General features: G+C 33.6%; 1 long non-coding RNA gene across 14 annotated transcripts in view; it reads left to right on the plus strand.

The window, feature by feature from the left end:
* The window catches only part of LOC141377633 (uncharacterized), a 31,445-nt gene extending 18,895 nt beyond the window's left edge, over positions 1-12,550 (plus strand). For 8 of the 14 annotated variants that reach the window (XR_015507364.1, XR_015507367.1, XR_015507362.1 and 5 more), the window contains one exon: positions 11,777-11,916. This is a non-coding gene — a long non-coding RNA (uncharacterized LOC141377633). Of the gene's footprint in view, positions 1-11,776; positions 11,917-11,946 lie in introns of those variants that run through there. The other 6 variants (XR_015507371.1, XR_015507370.1, XR_015507368.1 and 3 more) reach the window with 1 other exon arrangement.
* The last annotated feature ends 1,718 nt before the right edge of the window (positions 12,551-14,268 follow it).

Genomic DNA, 14,268 nt, shown 5'->3' on the forward strand with positions numbered 1-14,268 from the left:
GCTGTGGGTTGATCATCGCCCTTCATATGCAACCTCTGAATCAGGGAATGATAAACTGATCCCAGATCAACTTCTGTACATGCCATTTAAAGAGGAGCTAAAGTGCAGGATTCAGATCTGTGTTTAAACAGACAAATATACTTAACAATATGTAAACATGTTCGTCCTGTGTGTTTTATTTTAAACACAACTCATTTTCTCTTAAATGAGCACAAACAGTTACTTAAGTAATGGAATACTTTCATTATAGATCTGTGCATTCTTAAATTGACACCTCTGATATGAAATAAAAGAAAATGAGAGATTCATTTGCTGCTCATCACTTGTTTGATAACAGAGGTGTCGCTTTAAATGGTGTGTATAGAAGCTGATCTGGGATCAGTTTATCATACCTAGCACATCCGTATACATGCATTCGCTAATTCACAGGTTGCATATGAAGAGCGATGATCGACCCACAGCTTTAATGGAAAGAAAGAGAAATATGGGAGAATCACAGCAAAAACGGAAGGGTTGGGAGAATCCTGGTAAAACAGGAGGGTTGACATGTATGAAGTGAACAGGAAGTGTTTGTGGAAAAACAGTTTTGCGAGAACGCAAAACATCTGCGAGGGAACGCAAAAACTTCCAAAAGAGGATTTTCCACAAAATATAGTCAAGGTAAAATGTTCAAAAACTAGGTCTGAGTCACTCCTTTTCTTCCGCCGTCTCATTAACACACCTTTATTAAATTACAATAATTAACAAATTGCACAAACAAACAGTAATATTTAAGAGTAAACTAATGAGCTATTTAAAAGTACACTTTAAAGAAAACCACATTTATAAGAGAGACTGTGCCTTAAAGCATATACTGCTCTGTCACACTGCTTTTATTTATTATTTTAGGTTTGTTTATGAATGAATTATTTAAGTTAAATATTTCATGTATGTGGTTTAATATTTAATTGGTCATTAAATCAAATGAAGAAGCTAGCTACTTTATTTTTTGACACTTCAACCGATCAATAAACAAAGAAATGAACAACCACAGATTATTTTATTCTCTCTGTAAAGTATTTAGATACTTAGACTATACTAAATAATTAGACTATTCTATATAGTTTTTAACATTGTTTGGGCTCAGTTGGGATTATTTGTTAATGAACTGCCACTCATCTTTCCATTAAACATTTTGATATTAAAATTATGTTTTAACTTTATGTCTCCAAGATTGCATTGTAATTTTCTAAGTTAAACTAAACTAGTTAAACTAGACAATTAAAATATGCTGTAAAAAAGTTTAGGTTGATAACTATTTTATTTTGGCTGGAAATGATTTACTGCTGGTTTTATCTGACCAGAGAACAACACAATGTTGGAATTGACGTAGTAGCATTGTGTAAAGTGCGATATGAGACAGCATATTTAATCCTTGCACTATTTTAAGTGAATGCATATGTATTCCACCGACTCCAAAATTAGGAGTTAAGAGTCTCATCCAAAAAACCCAGAACCGAACATCCCTAATCGACGCCCCATTGATGTTTCTTTGAACATCAGGTGCCATTATTAACTGTTTATCAAGTTAAATTTCAAACTGAACCTATAACTGTTTTTGATTAATTCAAAGTATAGCCCAGACTATTTTTTTCCTTTTCAAAAGCAGAAGCAGTATAGCCTAAACAGGACAGTTTTACAAATGTACAGATAAGCATTTTTATAACTGAACATCACAAAAGGCCTACAAGAATTTTCAGTCCATTTTTATATACAGGCCTATTATAATTTTAAAGAAAACTGCTAGGTGGGCTATATTATTTTAAATCTAGCCTATATTATTTTTATTAATTTCCTCTGTATCTGTCACTTGCGATTCAATGCACATGTGCTGAGCGAGACGAGAAATAAGGCAATATTGACCATTTTTTATAGGCCACTATAGTATATAATAGTTTGTTTTTACATATAGTATTGCATTAATTTGCATTGACGTTTTGTAGTTTGTAGAGGCCTAAAATGAATGCCTCGATTTGGAGTTATTTAAAACATAATCCTGCGTTTTTAACATTCTTTAAACCAATGTTTTTTATTATTATTATTTAATGTGAATAACTTTTAATTAAAAATTGTAATGTATTTATTACACCACCTTATTGGGAAAAAAAAACGATCAATTACAGTGCTTCCCGCAGGTTTGAAATATAGGACTTGCAGCATTGAAACACCATTTACCCACATCACATAGTTAACTATGCGACAGACAAAACTTAATTGCATTTTTAATAATAATTGTATTTATTATGACACTTTTTCTTTTAATGGGTTAAAGTAAAAAAAAAAAAAAAAGAATGTTACAAAAGAAAGAAATGCTTTATGCTATTTAGGAGCAATGTGCAGCCACTGACAGGTAAAATTCGCTTTTCTCTCACAAGTTAAAAAAGCAAATTAGGCTTGCCACGATAGACGGTGTTGACGGTGATACCGGTTTTAAGACGCAACACCGGTGACATCACGTTTTTACCGTGACACCGTCCTCACATTTGTTTTTTCTAAGTATTCGTTTTATTTATTTATTTTTTTATTAAATATTTATTTTAATTAAATGGAAAATAGAATTCGTAATAATTTACTTAAGGCCAGAGCATGCTTTATAATTAAAATCTGAACATAGTAATGCGTCATATTTCATTTATCACGTGAGAATAAATATGCAAGGCATACTCTCATTTTAAAAATCACGCGACCATCATCTCACAGTGTTTAATAATAAATATCTTATTTTTATTAAAACAAGAATGATGTAGCAATGCCGCGCCATCGACAAGCCAACTGCAGAGAAACAAAGCAATCATCACGGCAACTGAAGTGAGCACTTTTTCCGAAGTTCAGCTCTTCTTTTTTGCACTTTATGCATTTCATGTAAAAAAATAAAAGATGAATATGCCTACAAGAATGTAACCTGTGTGCGCGCGTCTTTTATCACTGAGGCCGCTGTCTTTAAAAACCGAAAGTTGCTTCATCTGTCTGGAAATATTTCGGCTTTTAATAAATGAAAAGTTAATTTAGGTGAGCCAATATTAAAAATTGCTATAAAGTAACTGTGAAGTGCGGCAACACATCGAATCTGAGGTCTGATCTCATCTCTCTCTCGCTATCATTCAGACATCGAAACGCCACACAGGTCAAGTCGCAAAACTGAGGCTGGTACCAGCTGACAGGTAGAACAGCTGAAGCCTTTGCGAAATCTTTCAAAATACAGCGCTGAAATTAACAGGCACAAATATCTTTGAGCCAGAAAGTCACGCCTTATCTGTCAAAACGCAATTCGAGCCAATAGGAGTTGTGTAGCCTATTAATTATATTAATTCTAATAAAATGAAAACCAAATTAAACTATTCATTGCATTTTTCGATTGATAAAAATATACGTAAACGAAAAAAAATCAAACGGTGGCTAGTTTGTATTAATGTGTCTTAAAATTAATAAAAATATGCTCAGCCTATTTAAGCTTCACGGTTATATGCTGCGAAGCATGTTACTGAACTACAATATCTCCGAGGGAGACTATATAACTCGATAGACAACATTACCTTGAGGGATTTTAAAAACAAAAGGTGTTTTAAAAAAGGAACAACACGCCAATCGGCAACAAATAAAACATCTTGCCAGGGTATGCTGTGTGTAATCCGCCACTGACAGTGACATAAGACACCTGCGCCTGTCAACTGTGCTTGTAAGAGAGCTCAAAGCTTGTATTGATATAACCAAAAAAGCAAGATCATATAGTTATAAATATTCCATAACAATACTTATCGAAATATTTATACATTTACATGTTGATTATTTTTTTAGCCTGTTAAATAAAATTACTTTTATTTAGCCTGTCTTTAGATTTTTTACACAATGTTTAATTTCTTAACATTTCTTTCTTTTTTATTTAAAGTTTATATATAAAATGAGTGCTAGCTTGTTTAGTTGTGATCATTATGCAAGGATCATATTTCATATTCGGTTTATTCTTCACTAGCCTATAAATTCGTTAATAAGGCTATTTTATAAACGGATTGTTCATAAGGACTAAGCTATTAATATATAATGCAATAGGCTAAATAATACATTAAGAAATAGAGTGGAGGAACTAGGAACTATGACGTCACTTTGTAGGCTAATCGGCTGCTAGCATAAAACTGGTTCCCTCGTGGAAATCCCTATAGGATTTTCCCATAGGGTTTTCGAAGATTGCGAATAATACGCTCTGTGTTCAAACACTGTTCATTACACTTACACGTTTTGTTCAGCCGGATAATTGTCACACGAAAATATAACATTGAGCACTTTTGGATCTTAAATGCAAACGCAAGACTTAAAAAGCTAACATAAGGCTATAAACGGACTACAGCGCCCTCGGGGCGCTCGTCAGTGACGTCAGCCCCACCCTACTACAGACGACTTATCAAGCTTATTTTTAGAAATAACGTCCATGACAAAGAGTTAATCTCTCAGTATATTATATTGTAATCCACGCTATATATTATAAACTAATAAATACGCAAACACACATAGACCTTTGTGCCTTTTGGATCGTTTTTACGTGGGAAATACATGTTTTGCTTTGCGGTTGTTCTAAAAGTTAAAAAAATGTGTATAAATGTGCCTATATAGTATTATTATGAGACATATTTAAATAAGTGTATCGCTCGCGTGCACACAGCCCGCTTACCTTAACAGACGACGGCGTGAGGAGGAACAAGTCTATCAAATGCCTGCAGGTTTCATCATCATGGACACAGAATAAGATTCAATATTCCTTTTGTGTCACGAAGTACAGCGAAAAACAGCCCAATACAGTCACATCTGCTATACGTTTTATGGAGGAGTGTAAATATTGCAGTTATGACAGAGTTAAATGTGTTGATGAAGAAAAAAAGACGAGAAATCACTTGATCACGTTAAAATGACAGTTAACATGCATGTATTTTTACACATTTATTCACACGTTTGCATTACTGAGAGCAGGAAAGAAACTGAGCAGTATCTTCATATTATCGTTTAATTAAAATGAATGATCAACAAATGAATCTGTCTCGACAGCCTTTACATGTGAAGGAATTATCTACACACAATCTGAATTCTCAATTAGAATAATACAACAAACTATAAAATACTATTCTGAAAATACTTAAATCACAGACTAATCCAAACGCCCAAGCGAGCTGCGCTCCAGACCAGATCAGCTCGATGACGTATAATGCCCCCGACGCAGCCTGTAGTCTCATTTAGCAACTTGATAGCAACCGTCTTTTTAAAGAAGCATAATCGATTTAAAAGTTGAAGAGTGTGCTGTAACTGATGTGTTTTATGTCGTAGAACAAAACGTGAAAGTATATTGAGTTGGTGTTAGCCACGGACCTTATTTGAGCGATTTTACTGAAACCCCATTCAAAAAACCCATTGACTTTGGGACGAGGGAACCGGAAGTGCTAAAATGCTAACTCGCTTCCGGGTTTTTGCATACAAATTGACGTCATAGTTCCTCCACTCTATTGAAGTCAGGTAGGACAACAAAAGACAACCAAACATGTTCCCCCTGTTAGCAAATGTAACCAAAAAGTATCTTTACGTGCAACAAGCTGCTCATCTGAGGGTGTGTTCAGCACGATGGGGAACATAGTAAGCCCCACAAGATTCCATCTTAAGCCAGAGATGGTCAACATATTGGCCAGGATTCCTCGCAAAGAACAAGTAAACCTCACTGTTAATAAATGCCAATTTACAATGTTTTATTTTTTGTTTTTTTTTAAAGACTGTGTCAACCTGTCATTTTTGTAATGTAATTTTGGAAAGCTTTTCTTTTATATTTGTTTCTTGTTCATTCGTTTAATCTTATTTAAACTTTGTGCAATTTAATTACTTATCTTGCTATTTTATTTTCTTATTCGTTTTAAAAACATTCTAACATTCATCACATTCGTCCATTCAAACAATTTACGCCGAATTGGCAATTCCCGCAAAACTGAAAGTGAAAGTATTATATGCATTTATAAGCTATTTAAAAGCAGAAAGAAAAGAGGAAACCCCGACCCCCACTATGATACCGGTATTACCGGTGTTGTCACATGTCGATTAACCGGTGGGGAAATTTCCTCATCGTCACAACCTTAATTTGAATGATTTTAGATGTGTATATAAAATAGCCTATGTAAAATATTAACATCATCAAATTAATAAAATAATGACAAATTTGAAATAAATGACAGAAAAGTTAATGAAAACAGACATTCTCTAAAAAATGTAAAAATCGCAATATTAAAATGAGTAGATTTTTTTTAAATAAAATGCGTTGATTAACTATTACTATTGGTGTATATATTTTACAGCCAGTCTAGATCTCATTACGTCCTCTCCCGAGTATATAGCCAAAGTTTTTCTTAGTCGTTTACATTAAAGAATCTATTATTTACTTTTTCTCTCTGTATCGCGGCTGAGTGTGCGCTGTCAGCTGAATATAGGCTTAAATTAAATCTAAAAAGCAACTAGCCTGCGAGCTAATATTTGTTTTTGTTTTTTTTCGCATAACAGCCAATTTCAACCGCGAGGAGATACCAACAGCTTGATATGCAACATTTTCTAAAATGTTATTTAGCTTGGAATAAAAACAATTCACAAAAAATGATTTAGTGTGTGTGTTTTTTTAAGATTGGATTAGCCTATTTCACAGTGTGTAAACATTAGAAATAATAATTAGGCTAAAATACAGTAGATTACCCCTTCATTCAGATATATGTCGTTGTTTGGGAAACTCTCCCCTGGTCTAGAAGTTTCTCTTGCTTCTTATCTGCTCCACAAGCGCAGCACGCTTCTTCCTCTGGCTCTGCACCAGGGCTGGGTTTCCCAAACAACAACGTAACTCGCGGCAGAAATATCATAGTACAATGTGTCGTTTGGGAAAAGAACGATGTAGTGACGAGTGTGTCCCAAAACCTGTAGTTTCTCTGTCACAGATCTATTGTTTGACCCACATTAGTTATAACGTAAAATGCCCATAATGATGCTCTAAACGAGGTGGTAACAATTTCTTTAGAGAGAGAGAAAAAAAAAAAACATTATTTTATTTGCAAAGTATATTGTTTTACACAATCACACATTTAAAAAAAAAATCTATCATAGTTTTGGTGAAAACATGCACTTATATTCCATATTAATTGAAATATATATAACGGCACATATAAGACCTATATTTGTTTCCTTTACAAATATTATTAAGAATTTCATTTCTAATTTCATATATAAATCATTAATGGTTGTAGGCCTAATTTACAGTAGGCTATTTATTTAGAAATAGAAAAAACTTTTTAATATAATATTAATTATTATTATTATTATTAAAGTAGGATATTGCAAACAATATGCAAAATAAATGCAAACAATATTCCATGACTCCCAATATCAATTGCTACGAGCCTAATATAGAAATTTTAATTAACACGTAGTTCAGTCCATAAGTTGCTGTGAATAGAAACAGCCTATATAAGCCTACATTACCAGAAGTTGGCCTATAGGTAAAAGGTATATAACCGGGGATTTTGTGTCAACCTTGCTTGTGAAATATACTCAAGATATACCCCTGCCCTCATCTCAAACAAAATGTTTGGCTATTAATGAAGCAGCCTGTCTGAGGTGTTAATGGGGCATTGCGCTTTAACCGAAAACAACAACAACAACCCAAAAGCACTAAATTGGTTACAGGGGTTGCTTCAGAAAATTGCCTAATAATAATAGAAGTAGTAGTAATAATAATAATAATAATAATAACTACTGGCATGTTTATAACTAAAGTTGTTTTTACTTCGGTTGCACCACATGCTCTTAAGGCAAACCGTAGTTAGTAAGGTCATAAGCTCTCCGTAAAGCCATACATAGTTGCATTAAATCACCTAATATCAAATAAAAAGTGTTTCAATCGTTAAACTGATTTAGAATTCTGCAACTAATGCATCTACATATAACTGTTCTTTGAAAATTTGCTGTGAATGCACACAAATTACACAAAGTTATCAAAACATAAAACTTGATTTTTTAAATATTCTACACGTTAAAGAAAAAATAGCAGGGAGAAAAAACCCAGTCATAAAGAAATGTATGTTAACACAAAACATTTCTTGAAACAAAATTAAACTCTTCATTCACAAACCGAAAGAAATGCGAGATTTAGGAAGAAAATAAGGCTGTGAATAGAGGGAGATCATCGCAAGCTCCTCGATGTAAACTAATCTCACCGTCATCTCTTTTCTACCATTATACATGGGGGGAGGCTGCGGTAAATTTTTAGTTGGAACACAGCGTTAGGTTTAAACTGAGTGAAATGCTGCAACACAGAAATATTTAGTAGTGCGTACATTGTAAATTAGTGTCCCTTTAAGTCACAACTAGGCTTCATTTTAACTTACACACTGCTGGTGCAACTGGCCCCATGTAATCAAAAAAGGCTGCATATTAATAAGTGGGTCGCGGGTTATAATCTAAAAGCTATTGCCAGTCAAACACAGCACAGCCATTACAGCAAAATGGAGAGATTTAAATGTACATATTGCACATATGGATTTATCCACTCACTGCATGTCGTCTACCCTGATAAACATGCTAATTGTCTTATTATTATTAATATTATATTGTATGCACTTATGAAATTAAAGTTTATAGAGCCTGGTTTATACTTCTGCGTTATGATCGGCGTAACCCACGGCACATGCAACCCGCGTAGCTGTTTATTTTACTTCTGCGCAATGTCTCTGTTGGTCTGCATTAACACTTTCAAAACGCTAGTTGGCAGTGAGGTGTTAATGTTCCTCTGTGTTGAGTTTCTTCGCTGTTGTTTTGTTTTTTCTAAACGCTTCCTGAACATGCAAGTGACTCAAACTCGCTCATTTTGAGGCTGGAACCGGCGGACGTGGAACAACTTTAACTATGAGATAAACACAAAACAAAACTTTCTATCCAGAGCTCCTTCATGGGACTCCACACGTGTAAACAATCGCTCTATTGGGCTCGCACCACTCGCACGGCTCTTGGTCCCGCCCCCAGACTTGTCAGCGCTGCCAAGCCGACCAATCACGACCATCAAACAAATCACGACCTTGCGCTCTGTGTCGTTGCGACTTGTAGTTACATTTTTTGAGAGGTGCACATCATCGACGCCGACGGCCAATAAACAATGCTTAAACATTAAAATGTGCTTTTAGAAACTTAAAATATTTATGTTTCTAATATTTAATTATACATTTGCTGTGTTTAATATAGGGGATAGAATAGCATACAGTATATAAAAAAAATTTTTTTTTGTCCTTTATACCGAAATAGGCCGGCTATAAGAGGAGGCGCTCTATTAAACAAGCAGAAACAGCACAGACTGTTCACTCTGCATGCATGTGAAAGAAATGAACAGAGAAAAATAAACAGACGATAAATAATAGGCGACTCACCTTACGTGCCGATATGCCCATTTATTTAATTCATAACTGCCACTAATAGCTATGCAAAAGGGAACCTATTTTGAGTGTTTGGCATGTAGTGACAGATTTTCAAATATTTGTAACCTGGCCTATAATAAATAATAATAATTATTGATAAAGCAAGTTATACTGCAATCAGGTGATGTGTTTCATTGACTCGATAACCTTAATATTTTGTAGTGTGTGCTGTGACGCGATTTTCATTTCTTGCAATGTGCGCACGTTTAAGATTTGAGGTAATAACATCGCCATGATAGTCAAAGAAATGTAAACATTCTTTTTACCCCAACACAATTTAATAGGGCGCTATAAAGGCTAAACAACTTCATTCTTATATTTGTTTAATTTTTGCAGCCTGGGGCTATACTTCTCACCATCTATTGTATCTTTTCTAAAGCATACAGTATAGTGTAAAAGCATGTTTATTACTAAGAAAAAAGAAAATGTATTTTTTAATTGATCACATCACATAATCTACTGTAGGCTACATTACACATACAGTAAGGGCTGCTCTATTATGGGAAAAATCATAATCACGATTATTTTTGTCATAATTGCAAACAAGATTATTCAAAACGATTTTTCAGCTGAAGTCAAAATTATTAGCGCTCCTGTGAATTTTTTATTTATATTTTTTTAATAAATATTTCCAAAAGGATGTTTAACAAATTCAGGATTTTTTTTACAGTATTTTCTATAATATTTTTTTTCTTCTGGAGGAAGTCTTATTTGTTTTATTTTGGCTAGAATAAAAGCAGGTTTAAATATTTTGAAACCTATTTTAAGGTCAATATTAATGACTTGCCCAATTATCCTAATTAAGCCTTTGAATTGTACTTTAATCTGAATGCTTGTACTTTGAAAAATATATAGTAAAGTATGTGCTGTCATCATAACAAAGATGAATGAAATCAGTTATAAAAAATTAGTTATTAAAACTATTATGTTTAGAAATGGGTTGAAAAAAAATCTTCTTTCCATTAAACAGAAATTGGTGGAAAATGGTTGCTAATAATTCAGGAGGGCTAATAATTCGGATTTCAACTGTATATATGCAGTTATTTTCCTCCCTGTAAATGAGCAAAGGGAAATATGTACAATAGAATAAAAATATGAAACAAACTGTGCTTTAAGCTTCTTATAAATGATCACTGAACACAGCATTTTGACACCTATTTGACCATTAAAACGCTCACAGTAAGATAACTTTAGATGTGTGTACTCTGCTCGTCTAGCCTAAGTGCACACACACAGCAGCATGTACAAATCAGATTATGAAAAATGATGAAGAGCATGCTTTTCCTTTTATCCTTTATTTTTAGTTTTTTTTTTTTTTGTTTTTATTTACACATTTTTTTAAGTGGTGAGGACAATATTCACTGGTTCCCCCCTCCTGTATAATAATTAAATGTTACATTTTTAAGAACTTCACAAATAGCCTAAATAACACTTTTCAGTATCAGTGATAATATAAATAGTAACTAATAATAATAATGATAATAATAAAAAGAAGAACAAAAAATATTAGCCTATTGATAACAATATAAATGAGATGTTGAGGAAAAAACAGCGTAGGCTACTAACTCTCCACTGTTTTTGGTAAATTATTTGACAGAAAAGCTAACATGCTGACACATTGTCTGGATTAAGCAGACCTAGTTGGAGTCGCAATGTTTCCAGCAGCACTCAATACACGTTCAGACTTTCTATCGCAGTGCTTGTAGCGCAAATGCACAAATGCTTTTTCCTATGCTACATTTCTCGTCAATGTCTTCCATTTATCACTTTCTCTTTTGTATCTGGCCATTTTTAAATAGGGCTCTGCGATATCTGGCTGACAAAAAAATCAAAAAATAAATTTTAATTTTTATAATTTTATATATTTTTATTTTATTTTTTGTGCTCATAATATTGACCTTTGCAGTTTTTACCTTTTTATTATTCAGCTAAACTAAAAAACGGAAGACTTTCTCCAGTGGAAAAATATAATAGGGAATATTATGAAATTATTGATTGCCTTTTTTTAAAATTAAGAAAAGTCTTTACATGGAAAGGTCATATCACTTTCAATAGTCCACAATGATTCAAAGCAGCTACTGAAAGTTATACTCGCATATGTTGCTGTTAAATCATGTAGTTGTGTGATGTATAACCATGGTGTAAGTGCACACCTAAGGATTAACCTTTTTTCCAAGAAAGAGACTTTTAAACGATATTGATGAACAGTTGATATGATCTATTAAAAGTCAGTGATGCTAACAGTTAATCATCTTGTTTGCTTTCAGGCTCTAGCACTGGCAGAACAACCTACATGAGAAGACCATGGACAAAAGCAGACGTGAAGGCTGTAATGAGTTCAAAAGACTGATTATTATTATACACATTTTCATTTTTTTTCCTTGTCACAGAGTGACAATATTTAACCATTTTCAAACCCACTTCTGTTCCATGCCAGTGCTTCACAGTCCATCATCACTCTAGGGTAGTCTCTACATTGCTCTACAGTTTGCCTCTGCTTCTCAACCCATGTCTGCCACTACTCCACAGTCTGGTACTGCTCCACAGTCCAGGTCCACGTCTGCTTCATGAGCCTGGGCAATACCCATCACACAAAAATACATAACCCACAAATGCAGTCCCTCAGACTAAACATTTACAACAGTGTTGAGTAGCAAAAAGACATGTTTTTTGTTTTTTATTTACATGTTTGAAAATGGTCAAATATTGTCACTGTGACAAAAAAGTGAAAATGTGTATGATATTAATTAGTCACATTATAACACATTATATTACTGTCACATTACGAAATTTAGTTTTTAATCTGTTTTGTGTTCATATCATTCTGTATGTATCATTCAATTTGTGGAATCAAACTTTTATGTCTAGTTTTATCTTTTTTTCTTTTTATCTATCTTTTTATCTATTTTTATCCATCTATTTTTTGTTCTTGTCAGAGCGATAATAGTTGATGCATTTCATAATAAAATGTATATACATGTTTAGTTCCCCTGCTGTTTTCCTGGACTTCAAAAGTAAAATAAAAAAAGTTTATTTTTTTATTTCTGTCATTGAGTGGCAATGTTTTGTATTTGACAGTATTCTAGTGCACTACCATGTTGTGTTCTAGTATAAATATTTAAATTTGAAAAAGAATAATCTGTTGAACGACTTAATTAAATTTTAAAATACCATTAGTTTGTTTATAAGCTGTAATCATTCATTCATTCATTTTCTTTTCGGCTTAACCCCTTTATTTATCAGGGGTTTCCACAGTGAAATGAACCACCAACTTATCCAGAATATGTTTTACGTTGCGGTTGTTCTTCCAGCTGCAACCCATCACTGGAAAACATCCATACACACTCATACACACACACTACGGACAATTTAGTGTATTCAATCCCCTGTACCGCTTGTCTTTGGACTGTGGGGGAAACCGGAGCACCCGGAGGAAACCCACTCCAACACAGAGAACATGCAAACTCCACACAGAGGGGAACATTTGTGTTCTGGCCAAGTAAAAGAATAAAATAATGAATATGTTATCGTACAGTTGTGCTTCTGGTTGTTCATGGTTGAAGGTTCTTTGCCAATTATGTTCTTTTTTTATCTGAAGTTGCCTTTCAAAATATCTACTGTCCTATAAAATAAGAGCAAAGGCCCTTAAACAATTAACTCTTCATACTTTAATGTTAAAATGCTGTCTTTTTCAGGTTATTGTTCAACAGTACATTAAACAGATTGTTTAACTGATACAACACAATAAGCCTACAGAATTGTTAAATCAAAAGTGTATTATAAGCAAAATAGTATTTTGTCATTTAAGAAGTGACAGGCAGAACCTTAGCAACTGAGATGGGTTTAGCAGGTGTCTAGCTGAGGAAAGCCAGAGTCTGTTCTGTTGTCACCCTTACTGCAATAGCAGAATAGTGTGATATGTAAAATGTGTTAATCAGTCCTTTTAAACCATGAAGGGGCTAGGTTTGTGTGTAACATGTAAACAGACCTTGTAAACCATGATTTTGTCTGTCCCCATAAGCCTGTGAAATGTCACATAGTTAATTTGAGTGTGTTGTGAAACTAAAATTGCTGTTTTTAAGCGTTGTTTGCCTTTTGTAGCTCAAATAAAAATTTTTGGCACAAGTTTTATGTTCGTAGGATGTTGGCAAAGGTATGTCCCCGTAAACCACCAAAAAGTCACATTGACCTCATAAATCATGTATGCCTGTATGTGTGTGTGTGTGTGTGTGTGTGTGTGTGTGTGTGTGTAATATATATATATATATATATATATATATATATATATATATATATATATATATATATATATATATATATATATATATATATATATATATATATATATATATATAAAAATCACTATATGTTACAGCTATATATTAAAGATTACAATATTACTTTTGGGGCATCACGGTGGTTTAATGGGTAGCACGATCGCCTCACAGCAAGAAAGTTGCTGGTTCGAGCCCTGGCTGGGTCAGATGGTTTTATTGTGTGGAGTTTGCATGCTGTCCCCGTGTTCGCGAGGGTTTTTTCCGGGTGTTCCAATTTCCCCCACATGTCCAAAGACATGCACTACACTGTAGGTGAATTAGATAAGCTAAATTGGTGTGAAATATGTATATATCTGTGTGACTGTGAGAGTGTATAGGTGTTTCCCAGTGTTGGGTTTCAGCAAGTTGTCGGTTCATTCCCTTGTGGCAACCCCTGATTAATAAAGGAACTAAGTCAAAAGGAAAATTAATTAATTAATATT

Source organism: Danio rerio, chromosome 14 (assembly GCF_052040795.2).
Source record: "Danio rerio strain M-AB ecotype USA chromosome 14, GRCz13ab, whole genome shotgun sequence".
Taxonomy (NCBI): domain Eukaryota; kingdom Metazoa; phylum Chordata; class Actinopteri; order Cypriniformes; family Danionidae; genus Danio; species Danio rerio.